The 14,596-nt window shown below is 37.3% G+C and overlaps 1 non-coding gene across 1 annotated transcript; it reads right to left on the bottom strand.

Annotated features, from left to right (window-relative positions):
• Window positions 1-13,673: 13,673 nt before the first annotated feature.
• LOC127089036 (small nucleolar RNA R71) lies at window positions 13,674-13,780 on the bottom strand. The gene has a single exon (XR_007790816.1). It is a non-coding gene; the product is annotated as a small nucleolar RNA R71 (small nucleolar RNA).
• Between the last annotated feature and the right edge of the window lie 816 nt (window positions 13,781-14,596).

Raw genomic sequence — 14,596 nt, 5'->3', positions numbered from 1 at the left:
GTAATTTGTGGCAGTCCTTATTGATGCCTTTATGTAATATTTTGGGCTCTTAATGAGTTCCATGGATTTGTTCATTATCTCAGCTATCACAGCTGTGTATAATGGTGGTATGTATCTCCTGAACAATTATGTTTTAACATTTTTAATGTTATAACATCTGATCTGACATTCTCTGCTAGGCTAATTGACATTTATTTTGTCCAATTGGTCAATTTTGACTAAAAAAGGGGAGAAGTGTTTATGTGGAGCTGGAGCTGCGAGGAGATGTATGTAGCTGAACAGATGGACAACTATTATTGAAGAAGATGTGCTTATTGTAAAACAAAATGTTGTTCTGTTTACAGATGTCAAAGGGGATGTTCGATGTGGTGGTGCACAGGTGATGTTGAAGTAGATGTCAGAATGACATTCTGATTGTTACAGGTGTTGTGGTTACAGGTGCTGTTATTATTAAAGGAGATGTTTGTAATGCACGGATTTAGGGGGAGAAGCAGTACACTTGTGCATTTGTGTGTCTTACTAGTTGCATCCATAACTAGTAATTTTGTTTGTGTTGCACAAATTTAGGGGGAGGAGAAGTACCCTTGTGCATGTGTGTATTACTAGTAGCTATAACTAGTAATTGTATTTGCTTCTGCTGCTGTTTAAACTGTTGTTTAACTGCTGATAGTTTTCTTGTGAACAAAAAGTACAAATATATGTTTTAGCCAAAATTTGCCAAAGGGGGAGTTTGTTGGTTCTAAGTGTTGGCAGCAATTTTGGTAAAACAAAGAGTGTTCACAAGATGTTATGTGTGATGTCTTAACATGAGATATCATATGTACCTGCTGGAGCTTAAGAAACATAATCATGCAGGATTGTTTCAGAATGTCATAATGACATGGAATCTGATGATGTGTACCTGCTGGAGTTCAGATGGAAAACATGATCATGCAGGATTGTTTCAGAATGTCATACACAATGTCATGGCATTTGATATGTTTGTACCTGCTGGAAATTATAAAAGGAATTATGGAATTATGCAGAATTGTTCCAGGATGTCAGACCCGATGTCATGACATCCTGTACACAGAACATTCATTATGAATGTTTGGTGTTTTGTGATTGCACAATTAATGGCAATCTATGTATGATTGAAGATCTGATTTGCAGGCGCATTCAATCATGGATTACAACCTGATTTACTTATTTTCCAAAGAGAACTAACCAGCTGTCATGAGAAGATTTAATTGGAAAATAGATTTAGGGTTTTCAAGATGTCCAAGCCCAACTGAAAGCTTCTATAAAAAGGGACTTAGAAAACCTGATTGAACACACAACCAATATTGAGCGAAATACAGAGAGAGAGCTAGGGTTTGTGTCTTGTTTAGTCGTGAGACTTGTAAGCCATTCAAGTCATCCATAGATGATTGAATTGGTCTGATTTGTGGTTGTAATTTGTCACTCTAAAGCTGTTAAGCAAGAGCGTGTGTCTACTTGATCAAAGTTGTTAAGCAATATCAAGTGTGTGTCTTCTTGATCAAAGCTGTGAAGCAAGATTAAGAGTGTGTCTTCTTGATTGAAACTGTGAAGTAAAATCAAGAGTGTGTTATTGAAAAGTGTTTTCTTTTCTCAAGGGATTGTTGTTTAAGATCACAGGTGTGATTGTAGGGAAGTGAGTGGGTTCTCATATCTAAGAGCGCTGAGGTAGAAATTGCACGGGTAGAGATTAGGTGAGAAAGACTGTAATTTGTTGAAGTGTACGGAGAATCTTTGAACTGATTCTATCTTAGTGAATTTCCTTCCTGGCTTGGTAGCCCCCAGATGTAGGTGAGTTGGACCGAACTGGGTTAACAATTGCTTGTGTCTCTTGCATTACAATTCTTTATCTTTATCCTGTTTGCATATCTCAGATATTAGTGTCGTGACATTACCTTCGACATCTCATATCTGATACCAGAATTTCATAATCCTTCCAAATTTTATGAATAAAAAATATTTTTATGGTCAATCAAATTGTTACTATTGTTATTATGTAAATATTTGCAAATAGAACTTTGTATGTTCCTTGAAATTAAATAAACAAGAACATTGCATTTCATGCATCATTTGCATAACAGGTTTTCTTCCGCCAGATGTCTCATTGGTTATTCTTCTATGCTTCAGCCAAGTTGACTCACCGATACAACACTCGCGCCAATCAACCCAGAATCATGGAGCATTTGGAACAAGAGAATAGAGAATTGAAGGATGAGATTGCTCGTCTGACTGCTATGATGGACTATGTTCTTGCTGCGCCTATGGAGTACGCCTAAAGGTGGAGAGAGCTTTCTGCTCAAATTAATCCTCCGTTGGAAGATAAAGAGATGACGAAGATTTTCCTGAAGACCCTGAGTTCGTTTTATTACGAATGTATGATTGCCAGTGCCCCTAGTGACTTTACCGAAATGGTAAACATGGGGATGAGGTTAGAGGAAGGAGTCCGTGAGGGACATCTTTCTAAAGAAGAGGTGTCAACTAGTAAGAAATATGGGAGTGATTTTACCAGAAAGAAGGAAGGGGAAACCAATGCAGTATTTGTAGGGAGGCAGAGGAGGCCTCATGTCAGAAGAAATCCACAACCGCGTCAGCATTAACATCAAGTTTCATTAATAATTCCAGTGTTTTCAAACAATTAATCAGTGCCAATACAACAACAACGCCAACAACAACCACAATAAAGAACCAACAACAACAACAACAATAATCAACAACCACACTTCGAGAGGAAGAAGGTCTCTTTTGACCCTATTCCTATGTCATACGTCGAACTCTACTCATCTTTGGTTCTCAAGAACCTACTTCAACCAAGAAATCCACCTCAAATTCCCGAGCCGTTTCCATGGTGGTATAAGCCTGAACTCCGTTGTACCTTTCATCAAGGAGCTTTTGGCCATGATATTGAGAATTGCTACCCGTTGAAGTATGAGGTCCAGAAACTTGTGAAGAGTGGGATGGTGTCCTTTGAGGATCGCGCGCCGATTGTGAAAGCTAATTTGTTGCCTGCTCATGGTAATGCTTCAGTTAATATGGTGGAACGTTGCCCAGGAAATTTCCGAGTCTTCGATGTACGACGTATCCGTAGGTCCTTGGTGGAGATGCATAGGAGGACCTTGTGTACAATTAGTGACTGTGAGCACGACCATGATGGTTGTGTAATTTGTAGCATGAGCCCCCGTGGGTGTTTGATTGTCAAGAGGGATATCCAAAAGTTGATGGATGAGAATGTAATCCAGATTCAACAGTCAGGGAAATTAGTTAACGTCAATGTAATAGTACCAGTGTTCAAAACCCCTGAGAGGGTAGTCATTCAATTTGATAGCAGCAGCAGTAACAACGTCAATAGATCGATATCATCGTTAGTGATACGGTTAGCGCTACCCGTCCCCTATGCATCCGATAGAGTTGTTCCTTATCAGTATAATGCTACAATGGTGGGGAATGGTCAGGAGGTTCCGTTACCTACGACAAATTTTGCAGTGAACCCAGTTAGTGCTCCTGCGTGTCAGTCTGGTGAATTCATCAAGCTAAAGCCTAACGATGATGAAGAAGTACTACGTTTGATCAAGAAGAGTGAATTTAATGGGGTGGAGCAGCTGCTCCAAACTCCTTCAAAGTTTTCAGTGTTGTCTCTACTGATGAATTCTGAATCGCACACACAAGCTTTTCAAAGAGTGTTGAAGAAGGCTTATGTTGAACATGACGGGACTGTGGATCAGTTTGACCACATTGTGGCTAACATTACTTCTTGCAACAACCTGAGCTTTTGTGATGAAGAACTTCTCGAGGAAGGCAGAAATCCCAATCTGGGATTACACATTTTAATGAATTGCAAGGAGGATCCACTATCAAATGTGTTAGTTGATACCGGTTCTTCTTTGAATGTACTCCCAAAGTCAACTTTGTCCAGATTATCCTATCAAGGCGCCCCGATGAGGTATATTGGCGTAATTGTCAAAGCGTTTGATGGTTCTTGCAAAACTGTCATTAGAGAAGTGGACCTTCCAGTGAAGATAGGTCAGAGTGATTTTCAAATTACTTTTTAAGTAATGGATATCCACCCAGCCTATATATGCTTGTTGGGAAGGCCATGGATTCATGAGGCTGGAGCTGTAACGTCTACTCTGCACCAGAAGTTGAAATTTGTGAAGAATGGTAAGCTTGTCATCATTGGTGGGGAGAAAGCGCTTTTGGTAAGCCATTTGTCATCTTTTACATATGTAGAAGCTATAAAGGAGGTTGGAACTCCATTCCAAGACTTGTCCATTACTGAGGTGAAGAAAATTGGGGCACCCATGTCTTCTTTCAAAGGTGCTCAAAAAGCTATTGAAGCAGGCAGTACAGATCAGTGGGGCCACATGGTAGAAATCTGCGAGAACAAGAATAGGGCCGAATTGGGATTTCAACAAGGATCTTTTAATTCCAAAACTGAAGAGGTACAACCAAGTTTCCGTAGTGGAGGGTTCATCCATGGTAATGAACAACACTCAGCTGCCGTGATTGAGGATGATGAAGATGAAGACTGCACCAACTTTGTGACGCGTGGCAAGACTTGCATCAATTGGGTTGTTGTTGATGTTCCTGTTATTGTCCATCGCTCTAAGTAATTTGATTTTCATTTTTTTAAAGAAAAATCCTTCTCCTATGCCTAAGGGAGAAGTGAACATTGTTAGGCATTTTCCAATTATCATCAATAAAATGCAATTCTATTTCATCCACATTTATGATGTTTTATTTTTTACCTTTTTGCTTTTCTGAAAATGGTAATCACAAAAAACATAAATAAATGAATAGTAATTGTCCATCTGCATAATATTTGGTCACAATTCACTTCTCTAAAATCAAAATATCAAATCATTATGCAGGTTGGTTTCCAAACCCATTGAATACAATGATCCTACGCCCTCTCCAAACTTTGATTTCCCTATGTTTGAGGCTTAGGAAGAGATTGATGAAGAAGTATATGATGAATTATCCCGTTTACTTGAGCATGAAGAAAAAGCCATTCGGCCATTCGAATAGCAGATTGAGTTAGTCAACTTGGGTTCTGAAGATGTTGTGAAGGAGGTCAAGATTGGGTCTCAACCGTGTCCATAGGCTAAGAAGGGGTTGATTGATCTTCTTAGAGAGTATTTAGATGTGTTTGCTTGGTCCTATCAAGACATGCATGGTTTGGATTCTGAGATTGTGGAGCATAGATTGTCGTTGAAGCCAGAATACCTGTCAGTCAAGCAGAAATTGAGGAGAACTAATCCTGATATGGCAGTAAAGACCAAAGAGGAGGTGCAGAAGCAAATTGATGCTGGTTTTCTTGTTACCGCTGAAAATCCGCAATGGGTGGCCAATATTGTGCATGTTCCAAAGAAGGATGGAAAAGTCCGCATGTGCGTCGATTATAGAGATTTGAACAAAGCTAGTCTGAAAGATGATTTCCCTCTGCCACACATTGATATGTTGGTAGACAATACATCTAAATACAAAGTATTTTCATTCATGGACGGATTTTCCAGATATAATCAGATCAAGATGGCACCCGAAGATATGGAGAAGACCACATTCATTACGCCCTTGGGAACATTCTGTTATAGAGTGATGCCTTTTGGTTTAAAGAATGCTGGTGCAACATACCAGAGAGCCATAACCATTCTTTTTCATGATATGATGCACAAAGAAATTGAAGTTTATGTTGATGATAAGATTTCCAGATCAAGTGATGAAGGAGAACATGTTGAGCATTTGTTGAAGTTATTCTAGCGTTTGAGGAAGTACAAACTCCGCTTGAATCCCAATAAGTGTACTTTTGGTGTTCGTTCTGGTAAGTTGTTGGGCTTTATTGTCAGCGAGAAGGGTATTGAAGTTGATCCTACCAAGGTCAAAGCAATACAAGAGATGCCTGCAGCCAAAACTGAGAAGCAAGTTAGAGGTTTTCTCAGCCGCTTGAATTATATCTCAAGATTCATATCGCATATGACTGCCACATGTGTGCCCATATTCAAGCTTCTTCGGAAAGATCAGTCTTGTGATTGGACCAAGGATTCCCAGAAAGCTTTTTGTTGCGGGGTATTCGTTACCATTAGAGATATTGACTAAATCCAAGGTAAATCATACAAGTTGAGTCGCCACCGCACTTCTATTTATCCAAAGGAATGGTTAGAAAGCGAACAAAAACCTAAAAAAGTTTTATCGAATCAAAAACTAGTAAAAGAGAGTCAGAGATCTGGGTAAGGGGGTTGGTTATGCAATGGGAAGGTGTTAGGCACCCAAAACATCCTAGGTACTCCTAGGGAGCCCTTTTCATACTTGCTGCAAGGTTGTTATTTTGTGAAAGTTTGTTTGTGCAAACATGATTGAAGGGATGATAAGAGAATATACAAGTTTATTTACATTTTGTGTTTGGATGGATAAACCCATTGCTTACGTACCATCTTTAAAAAAGATTAGGATCAAAACCTCGTAGTTCGGGGTAAAAAATCTCAAAAAATGAGTTGGTGAATTGATTGGTCCAAAAGCCTTAAGGTCTTTTGTTATCAAAGGGAGAAAACTCAACCTAAAACCACAAATCCACCATGTGAGGATAACTTCATCATGCTAGTAAGGGGTTAACCCTATAATAAGCATGGAAGACTCATTGTCCATCACTAAGGATGTAGGTGAGTATTACATCTACCACAAAGATAACTCAAACCTAATAGCTAAAGGTTATGAAAAATTTGATTTAAGGAAGTGGCCATTGAAACCACAAAAAGACATTTGGATGGGTCATATTTACCAATTAGAAGTATATACAAAATGGTCAAAGTGGACTTAAAAATTCAATTCAAGATAAGTGTTATGAAAAGAAGGTTGGACAATCAAAAGCATAAGGCTTAGGTTTCTAATGTTGAAAAATAAGTGTTAAATGTTTGCACAAATGTTTTGGCTTGGCTAGAGTGGAGAGAAGAAGAAGAAGGGCTAAAGTCCTAAGTAAAGCTAAAAGGCGAGGGAAAAGAATGAAAACCACAACGGAGTTCCTTTCTTGAGATCATATTGATGATCCAAGTAGCTCCCATCCTTTGGAATAAGCAATCACACAAAGCATAAACTCAAGCAATCCACAATCAAATGAACTCTTGGAAAGACTCCTCAATGTATCTTGGATCTCTCTCTCTTAGAAGCTCATGGTAATGGTTCCTCAATCTTGAATCAAGGTGGAATCCCTAGCACAAGAACACACACATCAAAAGGTTCTATTTACAAATCAAAGAATGGACAAGAGGGAGTTTAGAATATGGTCCTTTCAATGTTCATCTTCAAGATTAAGCATTCTAAAGGCCCCAATGCCTAGTTGCTCTTTGACTTTTTATAGCACTCTAAAGGCTCAATGCCTAGTTGCTCTTTGACTCCAAATTTGCATAGGGAATATCCTAAAGTCTAAGTCCATTTGTCCAATTCTTTGCATTTGGTTCACAATAATCAAAACAAAACACAAGCACAATAGTATATACACAATTATGTGCTCAAGTGAGCAAAAGGCAAATGGCATTAACATAAACATGTGCTCAAGTGAGCAAAGGAAAAAGCAAATGAATAATATGTACAAGAATAGTAAATTGCATAAAAGTAAAGTGCAAAAAGTAAATGTTAATTGTTAATGGTTAGTGTTAGTAGTTAGTGTGCCATAAGGCAAATTTAGCGCTATGTTAAGCAATCGTAATTGGACTTATGTAGAAGTCACAACTATTTGAGGCCGGTCAATAATAATGTAGGCAAAAACACAAGTTAGAAGTCTTGATTAGTGAACCAAGTTCCAACAACTTGCCATGCCAAAAAGAAGAAGAGAATTGATCTTGTATTGGTTTAAGTCCTTTGCATAATTTAAGAAACAACCTATCCTTAATGCAAAGCCATTCATTTGATCAATTGATCAAGATGAATTAGATTTGAATCAAGGAAGATTAAGCCTCCCTAATCAATGCTAACTTATCAACCTTCAACTCATTGATCAAAATAGAAAAAGAAGAAGAAGAAGAAAGAGATGAATAATGGAAAAGGAAAATGGAAAGAATAAAGTGCATAAGGTGAAATAAAAATGTACCAATCCATGTGTATTGACCAAATGACATTGAAGGTCAAAGTCAAACAATGAGAAATCAGAAATGAGATGAAGATTAGAGATTAAACAATAAACAAAATATTTTTGGTATTTTTTAATATTAAAATAAATTTGAATTAAAAATCAAAGAAAGGTCAAACTTCAAAATCACTTCAAATCAACCTTGAAAGGTCCAAGTGATTTATCCCAAGTTCAACAAGGTCAAACAAAGTTTGACAAAAAATTTCAGCATTTTTAAAATTCAGAAACTATTTTTAATCAATTAAAAATGAATAAAAATAACTTAATTGAACTAAAATCTCAAATCAATTAAAAAATTGATGAGAATATTTTTCATAGATCCATCATCATTCAAATAGGTTGGGAAAATATTTTTGTATTTTTTGAATATCAAAAACTATTTAAGATGAATTAAAAATAACCAGAAATGAGAAAATTCACAAAAAATATCAAATGACAAAATAAAAAATATTAAAAATCAGAATTAGAAACTAGAAATTATTTGGAGAAGAATGCAATTGGTCCCATATTTTTTGGACCAATAATAAAAGAGATATGAATTTTTGAAATAAATGGAAATAAAGATAATAAAATCAGAAATTAAGAAATTCAAAAAAGCCAGGAGCGTTAGATCTGAGCTCATTAATTGAGCTGGCAGATCATACGCTCCAGAAGCGCGTTTCCACCATAGACCAGAGTCCACGCGTAACACAAGGCATTAAAATAAGTCATAACAAGCGAAGGCCAGAATTAGATCTGGGAAACTCAATCTAACGATCCAGATTCAAACTGGCAATGGAACGGCCACCGGAGCCACCTTCTTCTCCGGTGAGCTTGTGTTTTCCGGCCAAAATTGCAGACAACCAAAACTTAACCAAAATACACGATCCTTACATCATTGGAAAGCTGGGATGATGTACATCATCCCTGTATCACTCAATTCCACTCTAGATCTCTATATTGAGAGAAATCAGAGATGGAAATTCTGTGATGTTCAAGAGAACTTGATGGATTTCAACAATTAAGTATTCAAATCAATTGCCTCTATGAAGAGGACTTCAGCCAACACAAAATCCAAGCAAATAGATCAATAGAAGATGAGTTTCGAAGAAAAAACCAGTTGAAGAACAACCTTGGATTCTGGAAATTTGAGCTTGATTCCTTGCTTCCTTTGCCAAAACAGAAGATCAATGGAGTGAAGGATGAAGGTCTAGAAGCTTTAGATCCAAAGATTCAACCAGATGTAGTTGAATTTTAGATCTGAAAAATTTGAAGAAAAGTGAAATAACTTCTTTGGTGAGAGGTTAGGTTTTTAGTTCAGCAGCATTTCAGGTTGATTCATGGATGATTTTTGAATGGAGTAAGGCTTCTATATATAGAGGGAATGGCAAGGAGAGTGTGATTCAATCTGTGTGCATGAAATTGGACATTCATTGCATGGGCTTGCATGATCATGCAAAAGGCCCAAAATCAATGCCAAATGCAATCTGAAATCATACCAAAGTGAAATGGACGTGTAATCTGAATGGTAATTGCTTGTACATGGAATTTTGAGGTGTTATGCATAGTTGAACCAAAAGCTTCTCCTCTTCGAAAATACCATTTGCAAAATCCAAACATGATCATGTGAGTAATGGTTGGAAAGGTTTTGATGTAAGGAATAATTGTTATTTTGGGAAAAAATCCATTTGAAATGTGGAAATTGGTGAAATTTGAGTTTAAAGTGCAAGGTGCAAAACATGAAAAGGCAAAGTTTCTAAATTTGGCCAATGTTCAAGCCCTTCTGTTTTGATGATTCAAGTCCCAAATGAAAACACCTCCAACATCAAAGTTGTAGATCTCTTCAAGACAATCAAAATGGACTTAAGTTTTGCATCATTTGGATTTTTTATGAAAGCGTTATGGGCACTTGAAGTTGGACTTTTTTGCCTTTCAATGCATTTGGTCCAAAGTGACCTATAATGTTTTGCATTATCACATGTATTTCCTTTGAGATTTTGAAATTTTGTTCAACATAAAATTTGAAGTAGACATCTTAATCTTTCCAATTCATTTGATCCCACCTCAAAATCGTAAAAAATGAATGAGTTATGTTCTTGGGAAGTTGACCTAACATTAGGGTTTTAGTCAAAATGACCCATAATGTCTTGGAATGGAAGATGACCTTCCAAGCTTCAAATAAATTTTTGATGAATATGAAAGTTGTTCATATTGTCCTTAAAAACATTTTTGTATTTAGGATCATCTCCATTTGACCAACACACAAAAAGTTAGGTCTCAGTGCATTTCAAAATAGTCAGATGAATTGACTGATCAACTTCTCAAGTCCATGACTCATATTTTGATGAATTGATGATTGAGGACACTCAAATAAGTTCAAATATGCATGAAATGATGAATTAAAGAACTTCCCTAGATTGCATTTGATCATGGGCTGAGGTTGCTTCAAGAGCAAGGAATTATGGTGCACAGATGAATTAGGGTTTTTTTTGATCAAAATGATGAATTGAAATGCTAGGGAGGCATATTTGATGGATGAGAGCTTTGGGAACCATTACCATGCTTGCTTTCATTTCCTCTTGGCCATATCTTTGTACCAATGATCTCCTTGAAGCTTTGGACCTTGTGATTGCTCAAGCTATAAACAAAAGATGTTAGTGACATATTTTTGTGTTTTTGGTTAGTAAACAAAATGAGAAAAGCAATAATATACAATTCAAACATGCTTGGTGATCTCAAACCACTCACAAGAGGTCCCACCCAAAGGCAAAGGGAACCAATATGCTAATTATCCTTGAGGCAATGCAAATGCAATGTTATGATGCCATGAGGGATCTTAGGGACAAAATTAGGGTCTTACACTTTTGATAGTACCAAAGAATATCTGCTTGAGCCTCCGATTCTGTCTCCACCTGTTGAAGGAAGACAATTGATCATGTATTTGAATGTGCTTGAAGAGAGTATGAGTTGTGTTCTAGGTCAGCAAGACGAAACTGGAAAGAAAGAATATGCAATTTAATACCTCAGTCAGAAATTCACCGATTGTGAGACTCGGTATTTTATGATTGAAAAGACTTGTTGTGTATTGGCTTGGGCTGCTAAGCGTCTGCGTCAGTATATGTTGAATCATACCACTTGGTTGATATCCAAAATGGATCCTGATAACATGAAATAATATCACATTTTTGGACTCGATTTAATTAAATTATATTATTATTTGTTTCGATTTATTTTATATCATTCGATATTACTTGGTATTTTCCTTCTATTTATTTCAGGTAACATTATTTGAAGCATAAGTGAAAAAGAAAGAAAAGGGGGTGCAAAAAGAGGATTCACTAGGAAAAGCATTCCAATAAAGCCCAGCCCACAAAGAAGCGATGTGACTCTGTGACGACCGCCACACATGGTGTGAAGAGCGTCACGCCCTTCTACTTTGTGTTACGAGCGTGACACATGGTGTGACGAACGTCACACCCCCACTCCTACTTTTTTGGCTTTGACGCGCAACAGAAGCACGTTCTCTCCTATTCTTCCTCTGACTCGTTGACACGCTAGAAAACCCACTGAAGGAACTTTTGGGAAACGGTTACTAAAAGGACGAATATAAATAGACCCAAGGGATCCAATTTGAACCAGTCTCTCTAATTTTTCCAGTATTCGGCACCGTGCAATATTTTTCTTGTTCTTTAATTTTCCAGCATTCTACCTTCTTAGAAATTTTTATTTCCTTTTCTTTTCTAGTTAATTTCCAAAGCATTGAATTTATTTTCTTTCACACTAGTTTCTACATCGGAAATTATTGTGTAGTTTTTACTGGATCTAACCTTACGTTGGATCATAGTATTTTATTCCTTCGCCTTTATTTTACTGTCTGATCGAAGATTGTGAAGAACAAATCCAACCGGCTTGTGGTGGAGTGTTCAAGCATCGAAGCTAGGGAACAATCAAGATTTCTATTAATTTTACAGGTTCTTTAATTTATTGTTTTAATTTATATATGCTCTGCACTGTTGTTTATCTATATTGTTTGTCTGATATGGCTGAATTTAAGCATGATAATTGTTTAGGCCTGTTTAGCATGTTCGGCTAATTAATTTAGATATCGGTATGTAAAGCAAACGAAATAAAGGAATCAAAACTAAGTCGGTTTAAATTTATTTAAAAATATAGTCACTCTTTTTATGGTCTCAATTTACAGAGTTAATACCAAAGTTTTTGTACGAGAGTAAAAGACGTAAAGAAGTTAAAATCAATAGAACGACGGTTTGAGCTTTTAACTGGACAGTGTAAATTGGACATTAACTTTAAATCAGGGCGAAAGCAATTTTTAGAGTTAATTAAATTCTAATCATTTTCAAAAAGTATTTTTAAAGGTTGAATGTGAGGACGAGAGTTAAGCATTTAAGTTTAATCATATAATCTAAGTCAACAGAGCGAGAGTTTGAGACGAGGGTGTTTAAACGGTTAGTATTTTAATAAAAAGAGTTTCTATAGATTCTATTGTTTTCAAAAAGTGATTTTAGACTTAACTAAATAGTGAGAGCGTACGTTAATATAAAGTCATAGTCTGATTCAATAGAGCGAGAGTTTGAGAAAAGACTTTTAATCAATAGTGTCTACTGAAAAGACTTATTTTAAAACTAAGAAACCGACGAAGATTTGATTCCCTAATTACGACGAACTACATACCGATATCCGCTTATTTGATATTTAATCTAGATCCAATTTTAGTTTTACTATTTCCCCTAATCATCAAAGTATCATCCGCCTTAGCTTTACGAAGTAACCCTAGAAAAACGGTATATCGATTCATTAAGTCCCTGTGGGATCGATATCTTTTAAAATTACGCGATTAGACTGTGCACTTGCAGTTAATACCCCAATAGACTCATAAAGTCGCGATCAAGTTTTTGGCGCCGTTGCCGGGGACTTTTATTTAGTCGATATCGTAACTCTTCTGTTACGCTGTAGAGACTACGGCAATTTTTATTTTTCCTTTTGTCTTTTGTTGATTTGTATGCCGCACACTCGCTCACAAGGCGAACCGTATTACTTACGAATCAACGATGTTGAACGTTATCTCCGAGTCTTACGACGAATTCGGGAGTATCGTGCTGCAAACAATCTTCCTCCAATCGAAATTCCTGATCTCAAAAATCTTCTTCCTTCGCCGATACCCGAGATGGCAGAACCAACTCGTGCTCTTCGAGATTATGCCGCTCCATCACAAGATGAGCCGTATTCGAGTATCGCTCCACCCGCAATCGAAGCAAACAACTTTGAACTTAAACCTTCACTGTTGCAGGCAGTGCAACAAAACCAATTTTCTGGAAATCCTACCGAGGATCCAAACCTTCATTTATCTGTATTTGTTTAATACGCTGATACTGTTAAAGTTAATGGTGTCACTTCAGAGGCAATTCGACTTCGTCTCTTTCCTTTCTCGTTAAGAGATAAAGCTAAAAGATGGCTTCAGTCTCTTCCTTCCAACTCAGTCACCACATGGAATGAGTTGAAGAAAGTCTTTCTTGCCCGATATTTTCCTCCAAGCAAAACAGCTATGTTGAGAGCCCAGATAAATGGATTTAAACAGAAAGATAACGAGTCTCTGTTCGAAGCATGGGAAAGATACAAAGACATGATGAGACTTTGCCCACACCATGGTTTAGAGGACTGGTTAGTAATTCATACCTTATATAATGGTCTCTTGTACAACACAAGATTAACCATAGACGCCGCCGCAGGTGGTGCGCTTATGGATAAACCTTACGCTGACGCTTATCAACTTATTGAGAGCATGGCCCAAAACCATTATCAGTGGGGAAGCGACCGAACAATGGTAGAAAAACCTCAAACAAAAGGGGGCATGTACGAGATAAGTAGCCTTGATCATGTTAATGCAAAAGTGGATGCTCTTGCCCAGAAAATTGAAAGTTTAAATGTATCACCTCCGGCCACCGTGGTTGCGGTAACTCAAAATTGCGAAGTCTGTGGAATTCAAGGTCACACTCCTACAGATTGTCAACACCTAACGGGAATCCAAGCAGAGCAGGTGAACTATGCTCAAGGAAATCCTTACTCGCATACCTATAACTCAAACTGGAAGAACCATCCTAATTTTTCATATAAGAGTAACAACGCTTTATATGCACCAGGTCAAGCTCTCAGTCAAGCCCCAGCCATACCTCCTCGATATCAAAAGCCGACCCCATCTACACCTAACAATAATGTTCCTAGAAAATCCAATTTGGAAATCATGATGGAGAACTTCATAGCTTCTCAACAGCAAACCAATAAAGATTTCTTAAACCAGAATGTACACACTAACGAACAAGTTAAACAACTAGCAAGTAAAGTAAATGCCTGGCTACCCATAACAAAATGCTGGAAACACAAATCTCGCAAGTAGCTCAACAACAATTGCCTACTGCTGCCCCAACTGGTACCTTTCCTGGACAGCCCCAACCTAACCCGAAAAGCCAC

This window comes from Lathyrus oleraceus, chromosome 5 (assembly GCF_024323335.1).
Source record: "Lathyrus oleraceus cultivar Zhongwan6 chromosome 5, CAAS_Psat_ZW6_1.0, whole genome shotgun sequence".
Taxonomy (NCBI): Eukaryota; Viridiplantae; Streptophyta; class Magnoliopsida; order Fabales; family Fabaceae; genus Lathyrus; species Lathyrus oleraceus.
The sequence above is the reverse complement of the archived record's forward strand: the minus strand, read 5'-3'. Positions and strand labels throughout refer to the sequence as shown.